Here is a 14,895-nt window from a genome sequence, read left to right as displayed (position 1 = left end):
AAATGTTGCTAAATGGACAAGAAAGTTTTATTTTCGTTTTATTGTTCTTATTTACTGTTCTTTCGACATGAAATTTGCCACATACATGCCTTTGCCGATTATACACATACTAACCTTATAAGAAATACCGGGCGAATTTGTTATCAAATTATATTGCTACAAAATATTTATAGACATGCGATAATAATTTTTGGACATGGGTGTACATGAAATTTAAGAAAATCGAAATTGGTATTAAAAAATATTTCAATTAGAATAGAGCAACAAATGGAATATCTTGGGGAATGAAATGTTAGAATTTCTGGTAGGTATACGCTCAACCGATTTATGAAATATAGCACATAACTATCCCTATGTGTATACGTCCTTTCGTAAATATAAGGTGAGTATACACTGACCTGAAGAAAAAAAATAGATGAGTATACGCCCCATACAACCTTAATCTTGGGGTATCCTCGTAATTTTTTTTTCTAAATATATTTTTCTATTTAGAAAGCCATGTTTCCCTAAACAATCTCTGAAGACACGTCATATTGGTTGTAAATTCGTATTGCTGTATTGTAATTTAATTTAAGCTTTAATATAAGATCATTTGTGTAAACAAAAAAAAAAAAAAAACTTTCATAATTTGTTTTTGAACATTCGTTTTGGTCTAACGCATTTTAACTATTACATTTATTTACGAATTGATAATATACTGCAATAAATAAATAAACAAATCAGTGTTGAAATTATATTTGTAGATTTTTTTAAGAAACGACTTTTGATCATTGTTTAACATATCCTAGTACAGAATGCCCCCAACTATAGTAGTGGTTAATAGGAACTGCACTACGAGTGTTCAAAATGTATCTGAACTTCTGATGTGTTCAATGAGTATACGGACACATAAACTATTTTTAAACAGTATTATATTTTACATATTACCACTGAACATTTATAAGTCATTTCTGTCTAAAACATAGGATGCATCAGAACTCTTAACATTGCTATTAACTACTGTTAGGAAGTATTCTAAGTATTTTTTGTTCCCTGATAAAGTACTTTAGAACGTTTATTTTGGACATATTAAAGAATGGTCGTCATTTCTTTAAAAAAATGTCCAAACACTGATTTATTTATTTTGCAGTGTAGGTCATTTATAGAAATAGGGGTCTATGTTACATATTGGTCAATTTGTAAAACCTATTTTCAAAACCCCGTTATGAAATGTATTCCTGTGTAATGCAAATGTATATATTGCTGGGGTTGGTTTTAGTCTTGTTAGCTACTATGTAACTGTCTGCAAATAAAGTGGATATAAATTTGTGGTTGAAAATGTTCTATTTTACTCTATTTCATCAAACTGATATACTTTTTTTTTTTTACTTGACATTAAACAAATAAATAATACAACTATCTAGCCACGATGTATTGTTTGTCATTTTTTTTTAAAGAAAAAGACATTTCAATTCATGATTTACATTCATGTGTGTACAAAAAACATTAATATTTAGAAATGATAAGTAATTATGGAAAACTATGAGAACACGCTTTAAAATTTTTCTTTGAAATTTCTAAAATTGTTAGCCTAATAAATAAGATGCTCAGCATAAATATCTATATTATTTGTTCTTTTAATGAGTCTATTGTAGATTGTAGGTTACTTATCCTCCTTAGTGGTTACTTACAATACTTCGCATACTCGTCGGTATAATAAAGCAAATTAGTTATCTATGTATGGTTTCTCTATTCGACGCGTTTATTTGAAAACACGAAAGCAATTCGTTGGAGTACAGTTTATTATTAAGTATTATGTATATTATACAATGTTGTTTGCTTTATTATACATCATTGCAATATTATGCTAAAAATATCTACAACATTATTAGTGTTCAACGGAGAGGGGTAGGAGGAGGAGGGGTAGGGGGTATGCCCAAAGATAAGACGTATACCAATCGATAGACCTTATGGAACTGAACGAAATTATATGGGTGAGAATAAATGCTGATACGTAATTTTTGAGAAAAGTAAAATAAAACTATTTTTTTTTTTTGAAAAACGTAAACAATTATGCTATACGAGAACCACCCCACGTATTTAGATGAAATTGATGCCGAAATATGCTCTCCTAAGCTTTTCATTACGATCCTACCAAATCACAGTCACACAATATGATTAATGAGTCTATAGCTTAAGAATTAGTATGATTAGTTTTTTAGTCTTTATTTTTTTTTGTTTAACTATAGCCTAACATTGTCTAAACATTAAGACATGTATCAATTCATAGATGACATTGAGTTTAACATAATATAAAATGCTTGAGAATAAATTCTCATGTGTAATTTTCGAGAAAATCGAAAAATACAAAAAAAATTATGCGGCTGAAAATTATGCCGTTCGTTGCCAGTGATAATTCATAGTTTTCTCTGTTAAAAGAAAAAATTATGTAATTTATGTTTAAACCCTAATATAAAAGAGAAAAAATAAACTGTTAAGTAATAGATTGTATTTATTGTTGTTCATCTCCTAACTGTGACACCTCATACTCCTAACAGTGACGCACAAACTACTTATATAATAACATGTTAATGTGAAATTCATTAATCAAGTGATGCACTATGCATCAAATACAGTTCAAGAATCAGAGGAAAGTAGTTTATTTGATACGTTTTCAATTTCATTTCAAGCATAATTTAAGGCACTAATATGTTTGCTGTCAGTCATTAAATTGTAAATTTTCCTTGTTTGTTACATAAAATAATGATATTTATGATATCACAAAATAACTTATGTGTAATTTGTCCTTCTGCTTCTTTGTTTTCACAGAAAGTGCATAAATCAGTAATAAAAGAGCCATTAAAAAGATACAAAGTGCATCATTCATAAAAATCACTGAAAAAATATCACCCCCTCCAAAAAAAAAATATTAATGCACGTATCTGCAAAGCATAAAACGCGTGCATCTACACAAATCTCAATCATTATGACCGACAGAGAGAAACGACCCAAAGTCTTCTAATCACGAATTCAATATGACTAGTAAAGTATTTTCTGCTTATCTTCGAGCAAAAACATTTGAAACAAACTTGAATATCTGATCCACTCATACTTTCTTATCACTTGATTTATATATAAGGAATTATTTATTTGTTTTCTTCGAAATGAACTTATGATTTCATACTACAGATTTCTTCTTCAAATTCATTTAAATGTTTCTTAATCCGTTAAAAATTAAATTAGGGTATATTTATTGCATATAATTTTAACCTTTAATAATCAAATTTAATTGGTTTAAATTAATTTAAATTTTATAAATGTGTATTCAAAAATCAAGGAACACTTCACTAGACTTGATGAAGATTTCAGTGCAATAGATCCTAATGTAATTAAAATGTGAATTCATTTCAAAGAAAACAGAAAAATAATTCCCCATTATAATTAATGGATTGAATGAACGGAAATTGGTGTGGTGGAAATAAACTTGGCATAAAAGTACGTTAATCTCTAGACCAGTGGTTTCTAACCAGGGCCGGATTAATTCATCTGAAGGCCCGGGTTTTTAAAAAAAAATGTTATCCTTGCTACATTTTCCGCCTAATACATTTCTGTGAAAATACAGTAGGAAAAGTAAGGGAATACACGTAGTTCTACGACATCAACTATGTAATGCATTAGATGATATACCTAACGGAACATTCCAGATTAAGACAGCAAGTATAACAAAGGAAGAAATTTGTTTCATATTTTATCTTATGATGATGATCATGATGATGATGATGATTGTATCTTGTAAGATTCTTTTTAGACAGCCAGTTGAGAATTTGATCAGAGTGGAGGTCCCCCTCCACCTGAAAGCATGGGTCTACAGCCCCCGAGCCCCCATCTTAATCCAGCTCTATTTCCAACCCGAGAGAATGTGAAGAGCAAGCTACTCAAATAAACTGAAATTTTGAAGAAAGGACCACTTGAAATGGCCATTTACAACTTTTCTTTAGCAAACTTCATGGACGCCACATGTTTGACATTTTGTTTTTGTCTTGGGAAGGAAGGAGAGGAGTGAAAGTATGCAAAGTTTACGAAGGATGAAGCCAGATAAAGAAGGTTGGGAACCACTGTTCTAAATAATTAAATTTCTGTATCTAACGTATAACATGTGGTTTAGTAGAAAAGAAAAACTTCTCAATATTCAGATTAATTATGTAAGATCTACCTTATGCATTTTCTTTTTAGAATTATAAAGTCAAAAACAAACTTCTTTATTATTGTAATATCATTAATAAAAATTGTTTTAGAGTTTCTTACTAAGCCAACAGATATCGGATGAAGTTGAGACAGATTACAGGAAGGATGTCTAAAAATGCATTATATATATACACAGTGGCGGATCCAAGGGGGGCTATAGGGGCTACAGCCCCCCCCCTTGACGCTCAGATATACACTGGAGAAAATGGGCTTTAATCCTGCTTTACACTGGATAAAACGGAAAAATATGGTTTGGCCCCTCCCTTGATCATATCTTGGATCCGCCCTTGTACATATATACCGGTATATTACAGCAGCCTAGATAGTATATTTTTATTGCGAAACGACGAATAAAACAAGAAAATGAATTTAATCAAATGTAAACATAGTCCAATGTATACCCTACCTATATTAACTTTACTGAATTAAGATTGCCTAATGTACTTGCAGACCGGCGAGATTCAAGCACCAGAAAACATCGGATTCTCAACGGATTTCAGTAGCGTATGTTTGTATTATAAACAGAGCTTTCTGTCCTAATTAAATAGTCTATATAATAGAAAATTTGTCACAATTCAAATAATTATTTTCGTTCAGGTGAATTTAGTTCTAAATTAAATCTTCTAATACTGATAAAAAATTGAATTCGAGATTTAAACAAATTTACACGTTCCATGATACTCACATGTCCAATCAGTAAACAGGTAATAGTCCGTTTGTATAGCTATGCAAAAACCTGGCTGATTCATTGTGCAACAAATCATAATTAAATTTGAATTTAGCGACAATTAGTGCAATTTTATTATTATTATTATTATTATTATTATTATTATTATTATTATTATTATTATTATTATTATTATTATTATTATTATTATTATTATTATTATTATTATTATTATTATTATTAGCTATTATGTCAGTTTCTCCTGCTCCTATATAAAGTAGTTAGTGACTAAAATTGAGGAGTTTGATGTAATAAGGGCGTAAGCGAGTCTACTCTCTTTTCACATCAAACGCATTTGTGGCTTTTGCCATCCTTGTTTAGCCTCCTGGTAACATTTCAATTCAATATCGGAATAAAATACTGCTTATGACATTGTTTTATGTAAGAAAAAAGAACACTACTTGAATTTTCAACATCGTTTTTCTCCACCTACATGTTTCAGACTTACTCCCTTATTGCATCAAACTCCTCAATTGCAGTCTTGTCTCGAAAATGTACACTCATGTCCAAAATTATTGTCGCATGTCTATAAATATGTTGTTGTAGGAGTATAATTTAATAAAGAATTCGCCCGATATTTCTTATAATGTTAGTATGTGTATAATCTGCAAAGACATGTAGGACTAGGTGGCAAATTTCATGTCAAAAGAGCAGTAAATAAAAACAATAAAACGGAAATAAGACTTTCTTGTCCATTTAGCAACATTTTGTTTTACTGATTCTAGTTTTCGTATTTATAATTCTTTTCCTATGAAATTTACCACAAATATACATTTCCCGATTGTACACATAGTATCAGTATTAAAAGTACCCTGCAAAATCATTATCAAATTATATTCTTACAAGAAGACAGTTATAGATATGCGACAATCATTTTGGACATGAGTGTACGTCTATCTGTTTATATTGGAAGATCGTCCCATCTCGAATTTGGTTACGAAAATTGTGTCTCGTTTCGTTCCGTTCTGAACTCTAATAATTTCTAACTTAATTTTTATAATTGTTAAAAAAAATACTGAAGGAGCTTTAACATAGTATACCGGTACTCGAAAAGTAAGCACGTGGTCTGAACTCGATTCCTGGTATGGACAAAGCAGCGAACTTTCGGTATTGAGTAATTGCAATTCAGGACCTGCTTACACACTAAGGGGGACGTAATCTGACAAAGACATAGATAACAGCTAGAGCTACGTTTCTCAAACTGTGGTCCGGAAGGTTTGCATTTGCATTTGTGATCTTCTTAGATAGAACATTAGCGCAAAAACAAACCAAAAAAAAAATCAGTGAAGGAAAATCATACACTACAGTCGAAAATCTCAGACAAGCAAGCCAATTAATTATACTAAAAGTAAATTATGCAATTTAATGACGTAAATATTAATTAGTCAAATTGTAATAGTTTATACAAATGTGAATTAGTCTATTTAAAATGTTTCTGATAGCCCTCCATTATTTAAAAGAAAAAAACTTATATGTATTTTCAACTATTAATACTAACAGAATTAAGGCATTTTTAATTTATAGTGTTGCACACGACACGAGAAATTTCTCGTCTTGTCTCGTGTCAAAAACGAGACGAGAGATATCTTTTCAAATTCAAGAAGAGACGAGAGACATGACAATATTCGTCTTACTTTTAAGAAAAGAATGGAGACAAGTTAAAAAAAAAATTCTCTAGTCCTGGTGGACAACATTAGTTCACCCAAATTCCTGTTACATGATTCATACTATAAAAACTATAAATTGACGAATTGATTGTACGATCATAATAAAGAGAAATAATCAACATGTTAACATAAGCAAGTTATTACACAATATATACTTGAGCAATAAATATAATTTAAATGTCGTTATATCACCCACTTCGTGGACCTCTCGTGAAGCGAAAGTATTCTGATAGCTTATAGATGAAATTAAGAAAAAATGAGGACACAAATTTTGCACATACATTTACAAAACGAAACGAGTTGAGAAACGTTTTTTGAGAATCGAAACTAGATCAGAAAGAATTCTTCGAGAATTGAGATAATACGAGGGTTCTACAAAAAAAAAAAAAAAAAAAATCGAGACAAGATGAGAAAATATTATTTCTTATCTCCGTCTCAGTTTGTAAATTTATGAACAAAATTTATGCCCGGACCTTTTATTAATTTTCTCTAGAGAATCTTCCGCGTCACGAAGTAATCTTAAGGGAGGGAGGTGATATAACAACATTTAAATTAGATTTATTATTCGAATGCATATTGCATAATTACTTGCTTCATGCTGATAAATGAATTTCTTCAATGTTCGTAAATCACTTTATCAATTCATAGCTTTTATACTATTCTATCATGTAATGATAAAATAGAATCTGAGATCTAAGAGATTGTTGTACAGACAGAAAAGAAAGTATTTGACAGCTGACAAATTTTCTTGTGCTAAAAACTCGGGATCAAAATGAATTAATTTTGATCTTTTTGTTGTTAGCCTTAGGACAGTTATAATTTGATAACTTGCCAAAAATCGGTACCTCTAATACGTTAATTTATTGTTGAGTTATTAGGAAAAGAAATTTTGTCAACTGAAAAATACTTTCTTTCGTAACTATACTCCGTGTTGTCCGTGAGACTTGAGAAATTACTTGTCTCGCCTCGAAATCGAGACAATACGAAAGATACAATTTTAAATCCGAGACAACATGAGAAACACAACAGTTCTGGTATTGTTTTCGAGACGAGAATCACAACGAGACGAGACATTTCTCTTTTCGGGGGGATTTTTCCTTTTATAATAAGAATAATAGATTATATAATTTCTATGTGTTAGCGTAAAGATTAATCAAGGAATTATGATTTTAGATTTCTGGGCTTTCGGCATCTATTGCCATGTTAGCCCGTCACGTTTGAGAAATGACGTCCCTCGGCGAGTACACTATTCGGGGAAAGGGAAGGAAGAAAGCGGCCTGGGAGACCCATGTTAGGTACCACCCCGGCATCTGCCTGGTGTAAATTAGGAAAACCCAGGTAAACCTCATTCAGAATGGCTGGCCTGAAGAAAGCTTTTTACAATTTTTCGACCGAGTATCCCTACCGGGAATCGAACTGAAGACGAGAGCGTTAGCGACTACACTACGAAGGCGCCCAAAGATTAATCAAATTCTAATAGCGTATATAGAGACATTATTATAAAACAGTTTTGATAACATTCAATTATTTTAAAGAAACTAAGATGTATTTCCTTCCATTAACACCAATATGAAATTAAGGCATTTTTGATTAATATTTTAAAAGCATACATATATATTACAAAAAATTAAATTTTCGTTGGAAGGTGTCAAGAATAGGTTTACCCTTAAAAGATTGTGACTAATAAAAGTAGTCCTCACTTGAAAAAAAAAAAAAAAAAAAAGTTGAAAAATGCTGGACCGGAGAATCGATATAGTGATTACATTCTACTCAACTATAAAAAGCGTCTGAGCGAGCATGTCCTTTAGTTGGTTGAGACACCAGTGAAGCTCATTTCTTTTTCTTTCTTTCATTCTTTTCTTTTTATCAATACTGAAGTTAAGCATACACCCAGACGATCGTTGAAAATTGTATCCCTAATATAGCCGCATTATAATCCGTTTCGCTTTTCTCTATCCTTGGACCGCACACAAGTCTTTTTAACTAACAGCATATAGACTATCCTTTTTCTTCCGCATTCTTTATCTCAGGGACATCGAAAGTGATGCCTGGAATAGTAGCGGTTTAGAGATGTCAAAAATGGCCAAGCAAAGCGGAACTTTCGAAACACATGTATACAAATTTTTATTCCTTTTTTTTTTTTTTCATGAATCAAATATTGAAGTTAGCTTACTACATCATGCGTAACGGAGGACAATAATAAAAAAAAATATGGAAGAAGAGAAAGGATTATCCAATAAATCAGATATCGATTTCGTTATAAATAATAGGTTTAATAATAATTTTGTTGTTTCTTTTCATTTATTTATTTGAATTTTTGTGTTTTGTGTTATCATTGAACACCGACACAAACCATTATGCAAGGTCAATCCTCACAGTATAGGGCGTTACCCATCACTCTACCTCTCCTCCAAGAAAGTTGGACTAGATAACCACGACAGTGGTCCCAGAGAATCTACATTAAAAAGATGAAACGTAATATATTTTTCTTACAACATGTCCATGACCTTTCTTGGGATTTTCCCGTTTCCTGCTACATTCTCATTCCACCAATTCTTTTATTATCATTCACTGTCATTAAGCATCCGTCTCTTTCAACCTACAGGACATATGCGTAGGACGTAAAACTACAAATTTTATTTTTATATTTTTATAATCTATTTTTTTCTTTCTTTTCGTTTAATGACTGTTTATTTTTGAATTTAGATAAATATTTTCATGTAATTGATATAGAGGATGTGTCGGTTTCTAAGCTCGCACTACAAAATGTCCTTCATAGCATTTATTATTATTATTATTATTATTATTATTATTATTATTATTATTATTATTATTATTATTATTATTATTATTATTATTATTATCGTAATAGTTGTTGCTGTTGCTGTTATTGTTGTAATAAATAGGTCTATTACAAAACCTCTTTGCCACACAATGGCTATCGTGTGTCTTACTAGACGATTTAGTTGAATAATCTGTGATTTACACCTCTACTTCCTCGCTAATACTTCCTCACTAGTAGAGGTTTTGACAGCTTTCTAAAACAGAATTTGCTATCTGTTAATTTAATCCATCAATCAAATTTACGTCAAGATGCTTACTTAACTTTGGAAATCTCGTAGCCTGACCGGAAATCGAACCCTGGACGATATACAAGAATGCAAAAGGCATGAGCTTAAAATTAATAATAATAATAATAATAATAATAATAATAATAATAATAATAATAATAATAATAATAATAATAATAATAATAATAATAATAATAATACAGTAGTAATAATAATCTAAACGAATAGTCACAGCAGAAGGTTTCGTATACATGATCTTGGTTCGATTCTTACTTGGGAGCAAGAACAATGGTGATTCAGAATTGTGAAGTGATGCGGAACTTACTTAAATAAAAGAACAGTAGACTATAGAATCGAAAAAAGGTGCAAGTACCAATGATAGCGTTTAGTGAGGGGTCATACACTGATAATGAACCATATCCGACGGAATGTGAGTCATCTAGCCGAACAGAGTAATATATTCGCTGGAAATGTGCCTCAGTTTATTATTATTAATGTTATTGTTGTTGAGGTAATATTGTGCCTATAGAGTTGAAGATGTTGCAGTTATGTCATTTAGACTAAAGGACATGGGTAGTATTACCCAGGAACGAAATGAGACAAGAAATGAACTTTTTCTCGTCCTCCCTCTAGGCCGGTAGCCAGCCCAAAAATGTAGGAAGGGGCCGGTAGAAGTTAGGGGGGCCCGATCCAACCATATTATACCTATAGTTCATCACCATATAATAGTACATTTTCAAGCCTACCATGAAAATTTTAGGAGGGGCAAGCAAAAATTTAGGTTGGCCCGGCCCCCTAGACCCCCCGTGGATACGGGCTTGCTTCTCTCACAAGTTTCATAAAAGTCTCGTCTCGATTCTCAAGGAATTCTTTCTCATCTCGTCTCGTTTTGTAAATTTGTGTATAAAATATATGTATATATTTATTTTTTTACAGTTAATTCCATCTAAAAGTTACCAGATTCGTTTCGCATCGCAAGAGGTTTATATTCTTATTAGAGTACATTTGTGTAATCATTTGCATGTCTTTATACGTTGATAAATACTATTTTTTGTGTTCGTCCAATTACTTTAATAATTTATGGTTCTTATATGCCAATCATGTAACACTAAAACAGCTTGGAGATCTAATACTCGAATGATTACTCCCAAGACTAGTAAAATTTTTCGACTCGTCTGGAATTGAAAAAAAAAAATGTACGTTTCGTCTCTATTCCTAAACGAGACGAGACATTTCTCGTCTTATTAACAACACTAGAAGCTGTTAATAATTGCAAGCCTAATTGACAAAATAAAGAGAGGAGGAAAAAGAGGGATATGACCGCCACAAACTCACATCTATTGATCCCCTGCACCAGAGGTGAACTTCATAATATTGATCAATCATTCCGGATCATATTATTATTATTATTATTATTATTATTATTATTATTATTATTATTATTATTATTATTATTATTATTATTATTATTATTATTATTATTATTATTATTATTATTATTAAAATAATTTCAGAATCATTCATTAATCATCCATCTCTTTTAGTTGCAAGCAGTTCCATCATATCACGTTAAACTGAAAAATTCATTTTTTAAAACAGGTAAGTTTTGTTACCTGTCAGTTTTACGTCATGTAATATACCCTATTATAAACTGAAGGAACGATTATTGTTCTTACTAAAATTGAAAGTGCTGACAGAATTGTTTAGTCTAACATGAATAACACAAATATGTACGAGATTTAGTTACTACCATAGTCCATTAAGAATATACCTAATAACCTGTCCCAACATCTTTGCGTAACTGCAAACATTTGAAAGGGTACAATATAGAGTCTAGTACGTTTTGTTTGTTTATTCAGATCCTTCAAAATAATTAAGATGTGTTGTGATTCCAGAAAAGAAACTAGAAAGTTAGAAGTAAGTTTATTTGTAAAGATTTGTGGCTTATTTTTTGTTCTCTTGTGTAGTAAATAGACTTCTCACTCAAATCTAAGAGTTCATGGTTTGATATCGGCTTCAATGCCATTTGTGTCACTCTAGTAAGGAGCTTGTTGTAGGTATTTTATTTATTTATTTATTTACTCCTCCTAGATCGTCATTTTCTTTAAATTTTCGTATTGCACAGAATAACAATGAATATGACAGCTTTGGAAGTAGGCTGTTTAATGAGAACAAAATTTTATGAAATTCTGTAGCTATTTTCAAAATATCTCATACTAAGCGCACTCAGAAATTTTTGAGGAGGGGTCCAGGTTCAGGGCGGTGGGTTCAATAGTATTAGCTACTACGTCTATGTAGTACTGAACAGGCATTATTCTCCGCCCAAGAAGATAAGTAATTGTAAAATAGTTCCACCTATATTTAAAATATATATATAGAGAGAGAGAGAGAATTAGGGATGCGCACGAGACAAGATTTGAGACTGTCTCGACTCGAAAATGTGCTGCAAAAGTGATGTCTCGACTCGAAAAATATATCTTTTTCTATTGGAAGAGCTGTGTCTCGACTCGAATTTTGTCAGGAAAATTCTGTCTCGACTCGACTCGAATGCATCCCTAGAGAGAATTAGATTGTCTTTATAAGAGACAGCACAGATGAAGTGTAAGATTAGATTTTCATGCTACATCAATCATTTCCCTGTTAAACAAGTTTAGTCCTATTGAGAAAGTATACGAAAGTATGTTAAGTTTGGAAGTTTTTGGAGGGGTGGCGGGCCCGAAGCCGGAGGACCTCTCCCGTGGGTACGCCTCTGTCTCATACAGATCTAATTAGTGTAGAAAGTTATGAGACCCGCAATATAAGACCATATACAAGGAACAAGACATTTCTACGTTTTATGAAAAGAAAGGATTTATGTTTACTAATGGATTTAGCATTTTATAAATAATTAATAAAGGGCTTAATTTATACATTTCTGATATTGTTCACTAACTTGTATGATTGCAAAATGCATAAAATAAAATATGGAATTTTATTTATATTTCCAATTAAATATGAAATTGGAAATATAATTATTGATGTTTTTAATTATTGATGTTCTAATATTGAAACTATGGTCAGTGTGACAAGTGAACTTGTAAATTAGGTAAATTTTGGCCCAGTTATAATTTTCAAATTTATTATATCACTAGCTAATCAAATAACTGTAATCAAATTTAAATTAGTTATATTTGAAATACCTATATATTAAATACTGTATAAAATACCATTATAATTGAATAATAGATTCATAATTGAAAGATTTATATTTAAATGTATTTTTTAATATTAGGAGTTTTGAGTTATTGTGTATTACTTATTCACTGTTATTGTGTATACTAACTTTATTCACTGTTAGATATTTTAAATAGTGATCCAGAAGCAGTTTGTTTCGTTTAATAATTTTTAGTACCATTCGAATCAGCGATGTATGACAACATATTATAGACATAAAAATGCAAGCAATTTCTGTAACAGATTATATTTCTAATTTGAATATAAAATAAAGTTGTGTAAAATTGTTAAATCCCTATTTCTTACGCCTATTGCTTTAAATTTTATCTAAATATTTTATGCGAAACTAGATTTAATTAAAATAATAAAATCAATTATATTTTTTATTATTATTTTACTTCCTTAATGAGCTAAGTTTTACCCGACTTCAAACAGTATCCTAGTTATGTTTGATTTCTAGGATCTGATCTGATTGAACTTAATCGGCTCACGTTGTCGGAATACTGAAAATGTGTTTTATTGTTTTCTTTTTAATTTATGGTATGACTTATGTACAATATTACTCTTAAATATAAATAAATATAAATACTGGTGCACTCGACAATGTTATGAGTTGTATAATTTTTTTGTGTGCAAGATTATATATTTGATATATCTAAAATTGAATGTTTCATGGTTTTGTATAAGATTTTATGTAAATACTTCTTTCCGATAAATGACCATTATTTCTATATTAAGGTAAGCAGAAAAGATTTTGAAGAACATTACACGCTTAAAAAGAAAACCACTGTGGAATGTATTTATCGAAACAATGCATTGTCAACTCTTCCGACTCTTCCGATTTAAGCATGATTCTTTGTTTCAATGTTTTAACGTAACTTTTTAAAACTTAGAATTTATCAATATCGTAACTTTGGTGTGTATTACTTACGTTAACTTTTTTATTAATACTATTAAAGTTTATTACATAACTTTCTATTTCAAAATAGTTTTAAAATTTAGCACATGGTGGAGAGAAATGAAGGAGAAATAAACGATCAATTAACGTTTTGTAGATACTTGTAACAAATTAAAGCACATTTTCTTCAAAATTCCACATGTATATATACAATACAACAAAAATTGATCAAGTTATATATTTTTTCAATTAAATTAAGATTTTTTTTAACTAAATCGTTTTGCCAATGTAACGAAATTAGTTCGTAAATTTCAAGCATCCAAAATGGACTTCAATAGGTATTATTATTATTATTATTATTATTATTATTATTATTATTATTATTATTATTATTATTATTATTATTATTATTATTATTATTATTATTATTGCTCATTTTTTATGAATAAGTTGGTGGAATAAAAAACATGTAGTTTGCCTGCATATAACTGTCTTTAGCAATTTTTAGATACCTACTATGCCTTATCTATATATAGCGTGTGATGATGAGATGCAAAGATATGCCCTCTCAAGTATCAAATTAAAAAGAATACTTATTGAAAATTATCTACAGATGAAACACTTCAAATAGATTATGAGTCAATTAAATTTTAACGTACTAGACAGTGATATCATTAATAGACTTGAATGCATTCACGCAATATAATTATTATTTGTCACAAAAGTGTTAAATTTATGATTCTTTTAGATATATATTTCTGAGTAGTCAAAAATTATATATTTGTATGTCACTTTAAATTATACTTTTTTTATCTTTGTCAATTCTATGATTTAAAATTTAAAATTTAAAATGGTTATTAATTCCAATTTGAAAATATTAATAGCAAATAGACCCTATTATCAATTAAAATACTAGGTATACTTATAAGGCCACTATTTATTTATTTATTTATTTATTTAGTCATTTGTGTGTCACCATTATCTGTAATTTTTTTTATCAATAATTTCCACTAAAAAGAAAAAAAGCAAACTACATGAGAATCAGGTTGAAAAGTTGTTATGAAGCTAATTTTTCTAACTTCTCGATGACATTAT

At 30.1% G+C, this 14,895-nt stretch overlaps 1 protein-coding gene across 1 annotated transcript in view; it reads right to left on the bottom strand.

Moving 5' to 3' along the window:
* The window catches only part of scro (scarecrow), a 127,879-nt gene that overhangs the window by 110,258 nt on the left and 2,726 nt on the right, over positions 1-14,895 (bottom strand). The window lies entirely within an intron of this gene.

The sequence above is a fragment of the Thermobia domestica genome, chromosome 11 (assembly GCF_964235325.1).
Source record: "Thermobia domestica chromosome 11, izTheDome1.hap1.1, whole genome shotgun sequence".
In the NCBI taxonomy this organism is placed as follows: Eukaryota; Metazoa; Arthropoda; class Insecta; order Zygentoma; family Lepismatidae; genus Thermobia; species Thermobia domestica.
This window is presented reverse-complemented; position numbering and strand designations above follow the sequence as displayed.